The sequence below is a fragment of the Mustela nivalis genome (assembly GCF_964662115.1).
Source record: "Mustela nivalis genome assembly, chromosome: 4".
Classification (NCBI taxonomy): Eukaryota; Metazoa; Chordata; class Mammalia; order Carnivora; family Mustelidae; genus Mustela; species Mustela nivalis.
The window spans coordinates 47,264,332-47,281,411 of record NC_139023.1 but is presented as its reverse complement, the minus strand read 5'-3'; the positions used below and the strand labels follow the sequence as shown (position 1 = coordinate 47,281,411).

General features: G+C 45.0%; 1 long non-coding RNA gene across 1 annotated transcript; it reads left to right on the top strand.

Moving 5' to 3' along the window:
* The first annotated feature begins 807 nt into the window (after positions 1-807).
* Positions 808-6,039, top strand: LOC309863172. The gene is made up of 3 exons (XR_014310910.1): positions 808-866; positions 5,705-5,801; positions 5,951-6,039. It is a non-coding gene; the product is annotated as an uncharacterized lncRNA (long non-coding RNA).
* The last annotated feature ends 11,041 nt before the right edge of the window (positions 6,040-17,080 follow it).

Below are 17,080 nucleotides of genomic sequence, written 5' to 3'. Positions count from 1 at the left end.
GCATGAAATATATTCATACATGGGATACCAGCCAGCCATTAAAAATAATAAAACGAGGTGACTAAATATCAGTATAGGCAAATCTCAAAAATATGTTGAGTAAAAACAGCAAAATTACTGAAGCTTACATGCCAGATCACACTGTCAGTGGTGTAGGGCTGCATGCAAAGTAAAAAATGTAAACACATACGTAGCCATTTCAAGATGGCAGGCCTTCGGGGCAAGAGGAAGGGGCTTCACGTGGTAAAAGGGAAATGGCGCATCATCAATTTTATTCGTAATTTTTTTTCTCAAACTGAGTGGTGGATATAGGGATGTTTGTCACCTTATTCTCTGTACTTTTTAAAAAATATTTGAAATGTTTGATAATGGGATGTGTTCTGCCTGAGTTATAGTTAAGTTTCCACCTGTTGGATGCTGTATGGGTCAGGACTTCATAGCAGACATGATCTACTCAGGGTCCCAGCCAGGTTAAGCTGAAGAAGACCTGCTAGTGTTTACAGAATTATTCAAGAGGATGAAGGCACAAGGCTGAGTTTTCAGGAATAGCTTTGAGAACCATGCTACAAAACAAGGGGCCACCAAGAGCACCACTGCCTTTTAAGATCATAAAAAGACCAGACTTTCAGCAGGGACACTTGTGAAGAGAAACAGTGGGAGAAGAAGTGTGGCTGCCCCCTCACTCCTCCTTTCTGGTGGTAGAAACTCATGGGCATCTGGGAAGTGTAATTCTTTTTTTTTCTTTTTAAAATTTTTTATAAACATATATTTTTATCCCCAGGGGTACAGGTCTGTGAATCGCCAGGTGGGAAGTGTAATTCTGAACTGTCCAGCCCCTGAAGTGAGAGAAGACACATGAGGAGAAGGTAGGAAATGTTGATCCCCGACATTTCTTACAGGAGCTGTATTGTTCCATCACGTAATTCCCTTCTGCCCCTATACCACCTTGTCCCAGCCTCCAACTCCTACCTTCACCCCCATGCTGAACTTCCACCCCTAGCCTCCACAGTCAACTGGGGACTGGCAATCAGGACTCCGTGAAGAACAAAATGCAATTCAGTAAGCACCATTGCAAGATGGCAGGCTTATGAGTCTGGGACCAGGCACAGGATTGAAAAGAAGCATTTGATCAGGAAAACTATCTGGGATCACAAAGGACTCCAGTCAGCCAGGTAGTCCCAAGGGGAAGGTGTAGTGCTTAGTGGTTGTAAGAGCCCAGCTCTGAACTCAGACCACCTCAGGCCATTTTTGATGGCCTCACCCTTTGCTTAAGGGTGACCTTGGGCAAGGCCCTTAACGTCTCTCTGCCTTTCCATGATCTGCAAAATGAGGATGATGATGGCGATGATGCTAATGGTAATAAAACCTCCCTCACCAACTGTTGTAAAGGTTAAATGATATAGGAATAACGATAACTAGCAAACACAAGCAGTTCTCACCAGGCCCGGGGCTGAGCATAGCATTTGCTTTAATTTATTTGACTTCACGGCAGTGCTGGAGATGGCTACTTTCCATATAGGCATCTTCCAGGTATGGAAACTGAGGTTCGAACCCAATGACCTGGCATCAGTCTTTGTGTTCCTGATCTCTCCCTGCTGCTCCTTTCAGGAAAACATGAAGGGCTCAGGACAGACTGGGTACCTGGTGAGGCTGAATCCATAGTGGTCATCACCTTGGAAGTCTATAAGGGCTCTCACAATTAGTGGGTGTCCAAACGAGTAGGCTGGAACATGGGCAGGAGCAGAGGAGGAAATTTGCAAGGGAAGGCCAGTGTCCCTTGCTTCTCCTGCTGAAATTCACTGCCATGGAGGTCCCATGAGAGCTTCTTATTATTAACTACTTCATCAGCTGGGTGGGAGCATCTAAGTGACGGGACTAGATGTGCCTGGGAGGCTGGCTCCTGAGGTGGAAAGTACCAGGGTTTTTAATTTAAAGAGATAGTTATACGTGGGGAAGGTTCTGTGCCTGCAGCTTCCTCTCTATCATTGACAAAGGGAATGTGACCAGTGCTAGGAAAGTGTTAAGGACATGCCAACTGAGACTTTTCCTCTTGCACAAACTATTTATAATGTTGACATGCTGCTGTGAATTAAAGAGCTCTCTCAAACAAATGTGTATTTTATTAAATTCATCAATGACCACATAGCTTTGAAAAATAGCAGATGATAGATGTGCAAAAAGTACTCAGCCTTTAGATAAGGAATTCTTGGTGAATATGTGCATTAGGGGACAGGGACTTGGTCTTTGTCCCCTGGGCCTGGGAAGCAGGAGGATCTGAGACCCCAGCCCCCAGGACTTCCATACTTACCAGGCAGGACTGGCTACATAATTTGCAAGGCCCAGTGTAAAAGGAAAATTAAAAATTTATTAAGAACTTCAAAGAAGTGATAGTAGGACATTAACCCAACTATGGGGACCCTCTCGGTGTGGGGGTCCTCTGAGACTCCTCGGGTCACACGCACATGAAGCTAATCCAGCTACCAAGGATTCTTTCCAGATGAGAGCATAGTTTGGATGCTTGACAATGGGCCCTCCACTGAAATGCCCTTTTTTCCCCAAAGAAGTTGGCTATGCAAGATGACAAGTGATTTCACCCACGACACGAAGCTGAAGAGCTTCCCGTTGCCCCCTCTCCCCTTCCTTCTACCTACAAACACTGAGCATTGTCCCTGTGTGGGGGGCACTGGGAAAGACTTCATTCCCAAACTTCAGGACACTCACAGTCTAGAAGCCAGCAAAGGGTCCTCAAGGGGCTCTTGCAATTCTTCATGGGCCTGGAGAGCCGGGGTTCTGACTGTGTTTAGAAAGTACCACTGCCACAGGGTCGAAGCTGGATTTAGGGAAGGCCAGGTTGGTCCAAGGGAGCCCAGTGGGATTGCTCACTGCCCTGGTGAGACATAACTGGGTCCTCAATGACAGCAGTGGTATCTGGCGCTCCTCCTGGAGCAGGGGCGGGGTGGGATTCAACAGTTAGTTCAGACAGGGACGCCCTGGGGTTTCGTGACTGACTGGAGGTGGGTGGGTATTAAAGTTAAAAGAAAATCTTAAAATGACTTCTTGGTCTCTGACTTGGAGCAGATACATGAACACAGAAAGAAAGCCAGTTTAGAGGATAAGATTATTCAGATTATTAGTAATTCTGCAAATTGAAGGTAAGATACAAATTGTAAGATAAGATACAATTTGTAAGATACAAATACAAATTCTGCAATTGAAGGTAAGGAGAGCTACATACCCCTTAAATGCTCTTCTGACTTTCACATCACATCTCTCCTTCCTCCCCACCATGAGCTTCTCCACGAAAAACAAAACAAAACAAACAAACAACAACAACAAAACCAGCACACAGAAGAACACAAAAGAATCCCCAGTCCTTACTGGAAATATGGAGAATTGGAAAACTATTAAGTGGAATGAAGTTAATAGATTGGTTATTCCATCTCAGAAGCAATGAAAATACAATTTGGGAAAACGAAATGTCAGGTTTCTAATTGTTTCCAGTTCTGTAATCAAAGGCAATCATCCTAATACTATTTTTTTTTAAAGAGAAATAATTTCCCTGGCTTTTTATCACCAGAGTCTTTAGTAACTTATTTATTTATACCTTTAAGATTCTAACAGATGAACTCAGGTACTCAAAAGGTGCGGGGTTTGGGGGAGGAAGAAGGAAGATCCTTCTCAAGTTCAGCCAGATCTTTAAATTAAAATAAAAAAAAACCAAAATACCTTTAGTGGGAGTTAATTGCTTAATAATTACCTTGTGTGCACAACACAAATTCTTGAAATGATTAACAGGAGGCAAATATTGGTGGAAGCCCATAACATTTGCCTTATTTAGAAAGCATTTGAGGCCAACTCTATAATGCAGTCTTAAAATAGTTGCTAATCAGATTCTGATTTGGGCAGCTGTAAAAATAGGGAAGTCCCAGCCACATCACCTGAAGAGGTAACTAGCATTAAGCTACACCATGTCCACTTCTCATTTCACACTTTATAGACCCCTTAGTTCCACCTCAGCAGTGATGGAGGGAAACTATTCGGGAACTTATATATGCCAAATCACACCCATACTCTCAGGGGGAAATAGTCCTTTGATAGAACTTAACAAGTGAATTTTTGTGTATTTTCAAATTACCCAGAGCTTGTCTTGAAGGGAGTCTTTTTCTTCCCTTCCGTGTTGTGGCAAGGACTCCGCCATCTTGGGTTGCCACCTCTTTCGTGTGCTTTTCTTGTCCTGATTTAGGGGGACAGGCACGGGAGCTACAATAATGAAGCATCTCTTTCTCAGTGCTCCTGCATTTCAGCTTCCTTTCATACCTTCTGTGGGAGGGTGCTGCTGTGGCAGTTGGAGAGGGAGAGCAAGAGAGAGATTTTTCTACTGACCTGTTAAATGATGTGATAACACAGTTTTCATAGAAGTAATTGCTGAGTGGATTTGGTCCTTGGGTGCCTTCCTCCTCAAGGGTGGGCAGCAAGGGAAGGTGAATTATACCAAGATCTGACAATACAGCTCTGCCCTTCTCTCTGCCTTACACCTGGTGGCTTCTCTCAGAGACCTTCGGCCAGAGCATCTGAGCTGGCCTGAAAGACTTCCTGTGTGGGAATTGCTACTATTATTTCTTACAGGAACCCATCTCTGTGCAGTTGAGCTGGCCAAACCAGACTTCTCTCTAGGACAGTATTTGATTAGGAATGTTTCCATCTCATGACGGCCATACTCTAGGCATTGAAGAATGACCAAATTGATTTGGGTTCTAAAAACTTAATCAAGCATCTTCTTAAATGGGATTACTCACATTCCTGAGGCATGTGAAGTGAAACTGGAATCTGCTCCTACATTTTCGCTGGAAGTAGGTGGAATTTTTTTTAACCAGCCTTTTGGAGGAGATGCCAGATGTCCAGATGGACAAAGAAGGAAACTTCCTGGGGAAAGTTGGCAGTCAGAGGGCATGAATGGAGTTACAGATTGTACTTTGGAGCCAGAGTGGGAGGGCTGCTGGCTCTGGAGGAACCACCAAGAGTCTGCCTGTCACATGCCTTTGTGTCAAAATACCAGGCCAGGAAAAGCCTTGGCCATAGGTAATTTCTAGATGACTTGAGTGTAGAGCACACAAGGGATAAACCAGTTTCAAACTTTCTGCCAAACCAGTGACAACTGTTGTTTGGCTATTGGTTCCTAGGTGTTGGGGCAGAGTCTTGGTTGCTAAGCCAGGGGGAATAGATCTGCCTTGTCCACTGAGAGTCAGTGATCCATTGCTGATGTATTTCCTGGGCCTTCCTAGGACAGCCTTGAGACTGACATCGGTCAGTGTGTGTTCATCCAGGTATGGCAAAAAGGTCCTTCTAGAAATCAGGACTGGAGTTAACTGAAATGCTTCTTGGGCAAAGGAATATGGTTGTTTGTTGTTTTTCTCCCTTCCTCAGGAAAGCTGGTTAGTGGTTCTCTGATGCAAGGAGTCTTCCTGCTGGGAAGAGGCATCTCTGGGAGGTAGAAAGGTGGGAAGCAAATGCAGGGAAGGAGGATGGGAATGACCTCACATGTCCCATCTGCAGGGAGGCCATTCATGGCTGCCCAATATCATTTATCCTCCACCCCAGGAACTGTCTACTATCTTGTTCTGATCCATCACTCTGATGTATTTCCATATATCCTAGCACGTATTATAATCCCAAATTATCTTGTTCATTTAAATATTTCCTTAAGGTCTCCTCCCCACAGAAATGTAAATTTCAGTGGAGTAAGGATCTCATCACCATGTCCACCCCTCTGTCCTCACCTACTGGACAGTGCCTGGTCTGTGGTAGGTACTCAATGAACACTTCTTGAATGAATGTGTGAAAGCACTGGGTGCGAACATTCTATGGCATCTCATGCTTTTTTATTTTTAATTTACACATTTGGGTTAGAAATATGACTGAAATGGATTATTTGGTTTCATGACTTCTGCAGGTGGAAGGTGCCAGAAAATTAAATCTACTCTGAATGACCCAGGGCATCATCACGAACGTTGATTTTTATACTGGACTGTCATTTAATCCTTTAGAGTACGTGAGTTTTTTCCTTTTTCCTCTACACAAATCATTTTGAGTGTTGAAAGTTTTGTCTCTGTCTTTTATGGTGTTTCTCTCTTCATTTTGCTGGGCTAGCAGCTCTTTTCTTTCTATCATCAAAGACCTACAATAACCATTCTCCTACTACTCCTTTATAATTTCATTGAAACTGGGTAGTTGAGCTTGGGACAGATGACTATAAAATATAAGTGAATTGGTCCTGCCTGAGAAGTAAGTGTATCTCCTGGCTACATATGTGAGTGTTAAGACATCTTAACACTTAAACACTTGGTGGTATTTATTGAAATTAATTCAATAGATTCTTCCCATCCTTAGTTGAGGAGAACAAATTAGAGGTTATTTTATTTGCAAGCAACAGATACCGATGCTGGTTATTTCATGAGAAAAGGGGACATTTTGGAGCCCTGGGAGAGCTCATAGAATTGAAAGGATTCTATGTCACCAAGGAGCTTCCAGGCTATACCAGGAAGTGAGATAAAGTTAGTTTAAGGCAATGTATTAGGTTCCCTCAGAAAAACAGAATCAATAGAATATATTTATATTTGCATCATTATCTATCTATCATCTATCTATCTATCTATCTATCTATCATCTACACTGAGAAAGACAGATGAATATAAGAGGAGATTATAGGAATTGGCTCATGTGATCTTGGGAGTAAAAAAGACTCAGAATCTGCTATCTACAAGCAAGAGAACCAGGAAAGCTGGTGGTATAATTTAGTCCAAGTCCAAAGGCCTGAGAGCTGGGAGTGTTGAGGTCTGAGGGCAGAAAGTGGATATTTAAGCTCAAGCAGAGAGAATAAATTCACCCTTCCTCCACCTTTCTGTTCTAATCCATCCTCTGGCAATTCACCATATTGGTGAAGGTGATCTTTACTCAGTCTGTGGATTCAAATGCTAATCTGTCTTGAAGACATATGCATGAAACACTTAGAAATAATGTTTTACCAGCTATCTGGGGATCCCTTAGTCCAATCAAGTTGACACATAAACATTGACCATTACAGGCAATAATGGAAAAAACACCAAAGTATCATAATGTTTGTTCTGTTGAGACTCCAAATGGTTGGAAACTCGGTATGAGCTAAGAATTTTGAGGAGAGATCTTTGTACACTGAGGTACATTTAAGGAAAAGGTATGATAGGATTTGGAGTCCAAAGGAGGTTATAACTAGCCTAAGTGGAGAGGAATGTGAGTGATCAAAGCTCAGGTTGTAGCAGGAGCAAAAGAATGGGAGCAGGACCATGTGAGACATTTTCAGAAGTAAGTGAACCAATCAGCTGGAGTGGAAGTTTCCAGAATGGGAGTGTTGGAAAGCAATGCTGGAAATCTAGGTTGGGTCATATTAGATGGAGTCTTGCACACTGGCTTAAGAACTTGGGGTGACATCCATAGCTGAGCAATTGAGCTGGTAAGACAGAGCCGAAACCAATCAGCAGTGCTTAACCAGTACCTTCCACTAGTAGTATAGAAAATTTATACATTGGCCTTGAAAGTGTGACTTGCCTTCTTCTAATCTCCCAAACAGAAAGTGACCACAGGCAGGTGTGCTGTGATTTTTTCGCCAGAATTTCATAATCTTGTTTTAAAACCTATTACCCAATTTGGAATGTGCCTAAATCCTAAATGCCAGGTAAAGTGAGCTTGGCTTTGAAGAGCGGGAGTTTTTGTCCTTTAACCCGAGCCAGTGACTCCAGGTAAGAATAACAATAATAATGGCTGAACCCAACCCAAAATCCTGCCACGAATTCCAAACTTATAATCACCAGGGCTGGCCTCACAGTGCCTGGAGGTGGAAATGGGAGCAGTGGTAGCCAGCCAGCTTTGCCTCTCCCCAGGGCCTGCCTGGTGTTGGCAAGTTCTATCGATTGCTTTGCAAATGCCAACTGAGTCCTCTCAGAGAGAAATGTAGGTTTCCAGTTTTTCTCTAAAGTTCTTTATTGGATGGATGGGTGGATGATGGATAAATGAATGGAGAGACAGATGGATAAGTGGGTGAATGGATGATGGACAGATGGGAAGAAGTGCCCATTTCAGGTACCAGGGCAGCTCACCCAATGTCTCAGGAAAGCATGATACTCTCATGAAATAAAAAGCACCTTCTTGGGGCGCCTGGGTGGCTCAGTGGGTTAAGCCGCTGCCTTCGGCTCAGGTCATGATCTCAGGGTCCTGGGATCGAGCCCCGCATCGGGCTCTCTGCTCAGCGGGGAGCCTGCTTCCTTCTCTCTCTCTGCCTGCCTCTCTGCCTACTTGTGATCTCTGTCAAATAAATAAATAAAATCTTAAAAAAAAAAAAAAGAAAAAAAAGCACCTTCTTCACTACAAAATTTTTTAAAAAGAGAATCTAGCCCAAAGAAGTAGAGAAAATCAAGAACTGGCCCTTCATTTCAACGACTTCTTAGTGGTCTGCACTTAGGATTTGAATATTCATCCTTTAATATATGGACCTTAACTCAAAAATGTGCATGTATCACTCAAAGGCTAAGTGTTGAGTGCCCTTGCATTACACCGGGTGCTGGGGACAAAGCAATGAGTGGGATGGAGGGGGTTCCTATCTTCTCATATATTCTGAAATAAGATAATCTATGAGAAAATGCTTAGTATGATGCCTGGAAGCTAATAAGTGTTCAGTGTCAGTAAAATTAAAAATGGAATGAATGAATGAAAATCATAAACTAGTGATTTCTGAAATGTGTCATCTCATTTGGTGTTTTCTAGTCTATCATCATTTGCATACCAACATCATGATTTGTGCCTTATGCACAAACTGCATTGCTATTATTTGCTGAATATTTATTCTTAAAATCTAATTACTTGTTTTCTGCCTGAACATTTTTGTTTTGAAACAGAAATATCCTACTACCACTACAAATGGAAAATCATTATCACTTGCTATTACGCAGAAATAATCTTGAAAACACATATAATGGGAAAAATAACAGTGATGTTATTCAATTCCAGCTTAGGGAGATTCTAGGTTGGAAGCCTCCTTTCTATTGTTCATCCACAGGAGTTTAGCTAACGTTGTAGAAGTGTTGAAGACATTCTAGACCCAACTGAGATTTTATCTAGTACAAAATATGTGCGATGATGAAATGTCAATGTGAATTAAGGAAAGCTTTCAGTGAATGTGGATTTTATTAAAATCTACTATGACCATAGCTTTGAAAAACAGCCGTAGACAGATCTACTCAGTCCTCAGAAAATAAATGTTTGTGAATATCTGCATAGAAAACAAGGACTTGGTCTTGCTTACCACTCTCTGTTAGACTTCCAGAGCTGCCAGTAACAGACATTTATTTCTCACAATTCCAGAGAGTGAAAGTCTGAAATTACAGTATCAGCAGCAAGGTTTCAGCAGGAAGGTTTCTTCTGAGGACTCTCTCCTTGGTTTGTAGGTGGCCATTTTCTACCTGTGTCTTGATGCAGTCTTCACTCGGTGTCTGTGTCCAAATGTCCTGTTCATACGAGGACAACTCTAATGACCTCGTTTTAACTGAAGTACCTCTTTAAAAACCCTGTCTCCAAGTACAATTCTGAAGTACTGGTGGTTAGAATTCCAGCACATTTTGAATAGATACAAAAACAAACTGGATCCTTCCTGACATTTAGAATAATGCTTGACACATAATAGGTGTCCAATAAATGTTGTTGAGCAAGAGAAAGGGAGAATGAGTGGATGACTCTACAGCTCCTTGGGGATCTATGATATCAGAAAATTCTACTGGTTTCATATTATTTAATCTTTTCAGAAATATTTTTCATGGTCACTTATGAATGGGTACTAGCTTGATTGTCCATAAAATAATTATTCCAGTGAATTGACAGAAGTACAGAGGACTTACTCTTGCCCATTATAGACTCATTTGTTCATTCATTCATTCATTCATTCATTCAATAAGTGTACAACTAAGAGGGATGGTTAATTGGCCCTGGCTTCTTTTTCTGTCTTCATTCCCTGGGTTTCACCTCAGATTATGTCCTAACTCTTGGTCCACATGCAATACCCAGGAACTCCTGACAGATTTTCTCCACATCTGCAGACTTACATCTGGCCAAGACCTTATGAATTCCAGGAGGCCCCACACCTTCCCAGGCCTGGCTGTGCATTGGAATCACCTGGGAAGATTGAAACATTTTTCCCATGGCCCATGCCTCAACCCAGTCAGACTGAATTGGAATCTCTGGGAGAAAGGTCTGGGCATCAGTATTTTGTCAGCCTCCCCACAAGATTCCATTGTTCAGCAAGCACGAACAACCGAGGACCTCCACGCCCACCTGGAAAATTACCAGATCATATAATCATAAATTCCAGGGTCTGCACTTGCCCCAGTCTCCTAAAGATGCTGACTTCCCAGGGCGCCTGGGTGGCTCAGTGGGTTAGGCCTCTGCCTTCCACTCGGGTCATGGTCTCGGGGTCCTGGGGTCGAGCCCCACATCGGGCTCTCTGCTCTGCGGGGAGCCTGCTTCCTCCTCTCTCTCTCTCTGCCTGCCTCTCTGCCTACTTGTGATCTCTGTCAGGTGAATAAATAAAATCTTTAAAAAAAAAAAAAAAGAAGATGCTGCCTTCCTATGTTGACCATCCTTACTAACGCTCATACGTGGAAATACACTTGTCCATCCATTCAACCAACACTCATAGAAAATCAATGTGGGAGCAGCTAGGGGAAAAATGTAAACAAGAAAAATATAAACATGGTTTTTCCCGTTAAAAATAAATAAATAAAAAGTACACTTACAATCTTATAGGAAAACCAGAGTGTATATGCTGAATATGATGCTACTCCTTCATACTTTCATTCATTCATTCATTCATTCATCAGGTACTTATTAAGTATCTATTAGGTACCGAGCTTGAAGATACAAGGGTGAACAAGAAGCCCAGTGTCTATCTCCATGGGGTTGACAATCTGGCAGGAAAGAGAGGTTAAACCATAGTCAGGTGTGGTGATACTATGGCAGGGAGGAAGAGTGGAATCTAGGGACACACACCAGGGAACATAACCTGATTAGGGGAAAGGGAGTATTTCCTTGAGAAACAGAGATTTAAGCTGAGCCCTTGAAGATAGAAAGAAGTCAACTAGACCAGTGTAAGCCTCATAAAAGCAGAAATCCTCTTTGCTTTTTTGTACTCCTAGTGCCCAGCTCACAGTAGGGGCTCAGGAAATTTTTGTTAAATGAATAAGTGAATGGATGGCAAAAAAAAAAAAAAAAAAAAAAAATCCAGACCCAGGGGAAGGTTTAGTGTGTCTGAAGCAGGGAGTTTCAGAAGGGAAATCTCCAGGGGAAATCTTAGCACTGGAAGGGGAGGCAGAGGCTAGATCAGGGAGCCTCAGAAGCAATAAAAAGGAGGTGGAACTTTATCTTGGGGTCAAGGGGAAGCACTGAAAATTTGGCAGAACAGCAACTGGCCAGATTTGTATTTTGAAAGCATCAGTTGCGCTGCCTGTGGGATCAGATGGGAGGGGGCGTGGGAGACTGGCAGAGAGCAGCTGTGTGAAGCGGCCACAGTGCTGGTGGTGGTCTGCTCTCAGGAGTGCGGGGACAAGCAGTATCTAGGCAGAACAGACTCGGTTTAGTGGCTGACTGGTTGGATTTGGGTGAGGGAGAAAGTGAAGCCACCTGTGGACAGTGGATTTAGGAAGCTCGAAAGATGGTGACAAGGTTCACTGAGGCAGGCAGCTCTGGACACAGAGCAGGCCTGGGATAGAGGCTCCATGTTTACCTTAAGCCAATGCTGGGTTTGGGGCAGATGTGTTGGGAGTTCAGTGGCGAGGCCGGAGCCAGAGGCAAAGTTGTAGGGTGACGGTACAGAAAGGGGACCGTTGAAGCCCTGGGATTGTTGAGGTCCCTGGGACGACTATGTGAAGGGAGAAGGGAAGTGGAGTTATTTTGCATTCTGAGACTGCTTTGGCCACAATTAGTTAGCTATTGGTCGGGTGGAGGACTGCGCCACCCCTTGTTCTTAGGTGGGATGCTACCCAAATCAGAAAGTGACTTTTAGGCCTTGTTTGATTAGCATAAAGAAGAGCTCCCATTTCCTGAACAGCAACACATGTAGAGGCCCCCTGGCTCTTGTTAGCTGTGTGGCTTTGGGAAAGTGATTTAACCTCTCTGCTTCTCTGTTGCCTAACCATTAAAATGAGGTTTAAAAGTACTTACTTTACAGAGCTGCTGTGAGGGTTGAACAAGTTACTCTGCCGGCCCTTGGAACAGCTCGTGGAATATCTTAAGCACTATCTAACATCTGCTCTTCATCACTTGTTACTGTTGTTGTGATTTTATCCTTCCAATTTCTTTGCACAGTACGAGTTAGTAGCTTAATTTTCCATAGGAGGAAACAAAGTCTCAGAGAGGTGAAAAGGCCTTGTCCCGGATCCGTCCTTCGAGCTGTTAGGACTCCTGGCCACAGGAAATGGAAATCCACGGAGGCTCACTTCAGGGGGAAAGACACGGGCTGGCTCATGGAACCGAAGCTACTGATATCACTGTGACTCTCAGTCATGCCCTCTTGGTTGCAAACAAGAGAAACCAAGTGTGGTTTTGCTAAAATAAAGGGGAATTTTCGGAAGGATGTTATGGTGCGTGGAGCTTGTGGCTGATTGCAGATGGGGCAGGACCCGAGGCGGGCTGTCTGGAGGGACGAAAGCTGGAGGTCCAGTGGGGACTGCTGGGTCATTCCAGACTGCCACCCATCTGGGCCTGGGGTGAATGGCCCCTGTCGGTCACTTGTCTATACTCACATTCTAGGGGAGGCCAGTATGTTTATGCAGCTCAGGACACATGTCTAAATGTGGTGGTCCCTGGGGTGAGAAGGAGGACCTTGCTCCCCCTCCCAGTTGCCTGAAATGACCCATCCCCACAAGGCAACTCACAGAGAGAAGTCACACTCCAATAGGAAAGGAAAGCCTGCTTTGGCAGGAACACTGGGCAGCCAAAAACACACAAACCTGCACTTTATCAGCTCTTGACTATGAACAGCCAGGGACAGGAATGCCCATGAGACTACCTCCAAGTCCCATTTTGAGGTCTCTTTATATCTCTGTTTCATTCATCTTTTTCTATTTCCCCCAAAACTGACTTTCTCTGCATCCTAGGTAGAAAATGACTATCCACAGTCTCAAGATTTGTTTTTTTTTTTAATATTTTATTTATCCATTTATTTATTTATTTAGAGCACATGTGAGCAGGGGAGGGGCAAAGCGGGAAAGAGAGAATCTCAAGCGGACTCGGCGCTGAGCACAGAGCCTGATACAGGGCTTGATCCCACGATCCTGATATCGTGACCTGAGCCAAAATCAAGAGACAGAGGCTTAACTGACTGAGCCAACCAGGCAGCCTCAGCATTTCTTGACTGGCCCAGCCCCACTGGGACCGAGTCTCTTAGTACAATTTCAATTCTCCAGGCAAGGAACTGAGTGGTCCAGCTCAGGTTCAGGTGTCTATGTCTGGTCCAGTTGGTTGAGGCCAAGAGAGCAGAGACAAGGCAAACTCGCTCTTGAGAGGGCCTAGGGAAGGAGAACACTCTGCAGGGCCAGCATGGGGACTTATAGACTGTGAGCCACTGTCTGTGGGATTTATAAGTCCCTGACTGTCCTAACCGGCCTTTCAGTAGGAGCTCAGCACTCTGGGTTTCCAGAGCAACCTCTAGCCTGGGGATACCCCAAGATCAACAATCTTCAGAGACTGTCCCAGCTCAGCAGGACTAAGATGTCAAGATACTTGTCACTGTGAGGACAAGGGACAGAAGTGAACGTGACTGATCAAGGCGGCCCAGGAGATGTTGGAGGAGGGGTGGAAGGAGTTAGCTTGTGCAGAATTTGGGACCATGTGCTCGGCAGGAAGATGTACAAAAGGAAGGAAGGCCCTTTCTCTGCCTTGGGGAGCAGAGCTCCCACACACTGCCTGTGGACTGATACTCCAATTCTTGGGGTCTTCAACCAAATGCAGGAGAAGAGGACAGAGAGTCAGAAGACAAGCCCAGACTTGAGATGGTATTGCTCAGGAGAGGATCGAGCGGACAGCAGTCCATCTCCTGCATGTCATGGCTTTAGAGGTTGAGAGATATGTAGCCTTACCCGATGCCCCAGGCTGGTGACAGAGCTGGGACCTGCATTTCATTCTCTGGATTCTTTGCCTGGGGCACTCACGACTCCCAGAACCATCCTTCACGTTTTATTTTTAAAACTCCACTTTATTCTGAGTTTTGCCATGCAACCAAAGGAAGGAAGTTGAGCTTACCTTTGCATAACTGAGGACTTGGTGTCACCTTGGATTGCACAGTTCATCCCAAATGCGAGCTAATGGTTGGGGTCCTTTTTCCCCTCTAATGATCTGAGAGAGCAGCCCAGCCACTTGCAAGTCGTCTGCAGTGACTCTCATCCTCTTTGGAAGCGGTCCTGTGAAGCTTGCTCTTGACTTAGGATCATTTAGGGCCCCGAGAAGAAACTTCTAGGCCCAGTGTCCTTCCAGGCTTATCTGAGATTAGCAGAGCATCATGTATCTGGGGCATCTGGAATGTGGGCCCAAGGAGTGAATGAATTCTGGAGAAGCTCACCCATCTCCCCAGTCAGGGAAGACCATTCTGGGGGACCCGCCAAGATTTTTCTTGAAACCAAATGCATTGAGGGCTGATCCAATCTGGGGTTCTCCTGAGGATAAATTGTAAGTGTTTCTTTTCTTTTTAAAGTCTTGAACTTTAATGTTAGCATTTATTTTTGAAAAGGTAATAATTATATTCAGATGGCTCCAAGTACAAATCGGTCTGCATGAAAAGTCTTCTTCCCACCCGACAGTCCCCAGGCAGCCGGCTCCATCTCGTGAAAGCAGCCAGCAATAACTAGTCATCTATTTTTTTTTCTTTTCTTTCTTTCTTTTTTTTGCCAAGGGTCCTCTTGGGGAGGAACCTACCTGATGAACACAAGTTGCTGGTGGTGCCAAGAAATACGTAAGATGCATTTAGTGGGAGTGTGCAGCTCCTGAATCCTAGGTGTGCTGGGCAACTTCCAGAGCCGTCAAGAGGCAGAGGGCATGTGTCAGATTCTGAATCCGTCTCTTGCTCCTTCTGGGATCCAGGCAGGTCTCTTGCTGACTCATCCTGTCTACAAACATGTAGAGGATGAAAGAACCTCCTCTGTGGGCTGGTTGGGAGGATTACAATGAGACCACACAGGTTCCTGGCCTGTTCTCAGGCACCTGCACTGCACAAATAATCCTTAATATTATCTCCTCTCGGTGACTTCTCCACTAGAACACAGAGGCAAGGGCAAGCCCAAGGGCAAGGCTACATCCATCAGAAGCACCAGGGTACACTGTCTTGTTGGTGCAGTGTCAGCTTGTGGCAGAAACCCCATGGACCACTGTCATGGCCAATGTTGTGAAGGACTTGCCGTGTGCCAGCATCATACCAACCTTACTATAGATACAGTCACAGCAGCCACACTCTGAGGTAGCTGCCCTGTCCCCATAGCATGAGGACACAGAGGCACAGAGAGGTTGTCCTCCGGATGGAGAACAGCAACACCAGCATCTGACGTCTGGCTGTCTGGCTTTACTACCTAGAGCCCTCTGAGGGTGACCAACTATTCTAGAAGGCCCCAGGCTAGGGTGAAGTGAGTGAGGCACCCGCATCAGGCTCACAACTTAAGGGGGTGCCAAAAATCTCAGTGATCAAAGGAAATAATATATGGATGCAGTATCATTTTAAACTATCACAATGTTTTATTTTTTTTTAAAGATTTTATTTATTTATTTGACAGACAGAGATCACAAGTAGGCAGAGAGGGAGGCAGAGAGAGGAGGAAGCAGGATCCCCGCTGAGCAGAGAGCCCAATGCGAGGCTGGATCCCAGGACTCTGAGATCATGACCTGAGTTGAAGGCAGAGGCTTAACCCACTGAGCCACCCAGGCGTCCCTATCACAAGGTTTTAAATGTAATTTTAAACAATCACAATGAATGTAAAAAAAATCCACGAAAGCCGAATAACAAAATGTAGCTAAAGCGAAGGTCAGGGCCAGTGAGAATCCCAGCTCCTGATGTGAGAACGTGTTTGGGTGGGAGAGGCCAAGCCGGACGCAGAGGGGGGGAATGCAGGACAGGAGGTCAGGCTCTGCTGCCCTCTCTCCATCCAGCTGGGACTCCTCAGGGACTCAAGGACTTGTGCCTTTTGGTCTTTGTTGATTTGGGCAGGTGGCAGGGAGTCTCTGGGAGCTGTGGGAGTCGCTGACCCAAAGCAGAGAAAGCACTGGGTTGTGCTTGTTAAGGAAAGTCAGGAAGTGGTATCCCTTCCAGGAGAGAGCACCGCTGGTTGGGGGGAAGGCCATGGGAGGAAGGCCACAGGGTACCAGGCGGTGTCTTCTCTTAGTGTCAGAAGGAGAGAGGACCAACTCTGCCGGCAAATGCTTCGAGAAGCCCATCACCTGTGGAGGCTGCGGACTTAGGGCTTTATTTACTTGGCAGCCAGGATCAGAGGAAGGAGAAGCAATCGCAAAGCAGAGTTGTCGCTGGGTTGGAGGAACGGGGGAGGGGTTGGGGGAGGGGCCAGAGAAGGATGCTCCTGCTGTGACTCGATGGGACTTCTCCCCTAACCTCTCATCTCCGGTCTCCCACCACATTTGCAGCCATTGCAAATTGCTGAGGGGAGGGGGGCAGATCTGTAACAAGGCTGCGGGGGGTTGGGGAGGCCAGGCTCAGGTGCAGCTCCCAATCTGCCTCTGGATTTTGAGAACATCGTATCTGCAGGAAATGGATGCATTCCCTCTTTCTGGGAAAGACAGCTCATTTGTGACTGTTAGCCAGCAATTAAGAGATTTCAGAGTGATTTTGCTATTGATTGCAAGCCTATTTCTGTATCTACTTTATCTCTGTAGATCTGGAATAACAGTAGTTCTCTCCCAAGTATTTTATCCCCCCCTAAAGATTTTATTTATTTATTTGAGAGAGAGAGAAAGAGAGGGAGAGCACGCACAGAGTGAGGGGGAGAAGCACGGCCCCCCCTGAGCTGAG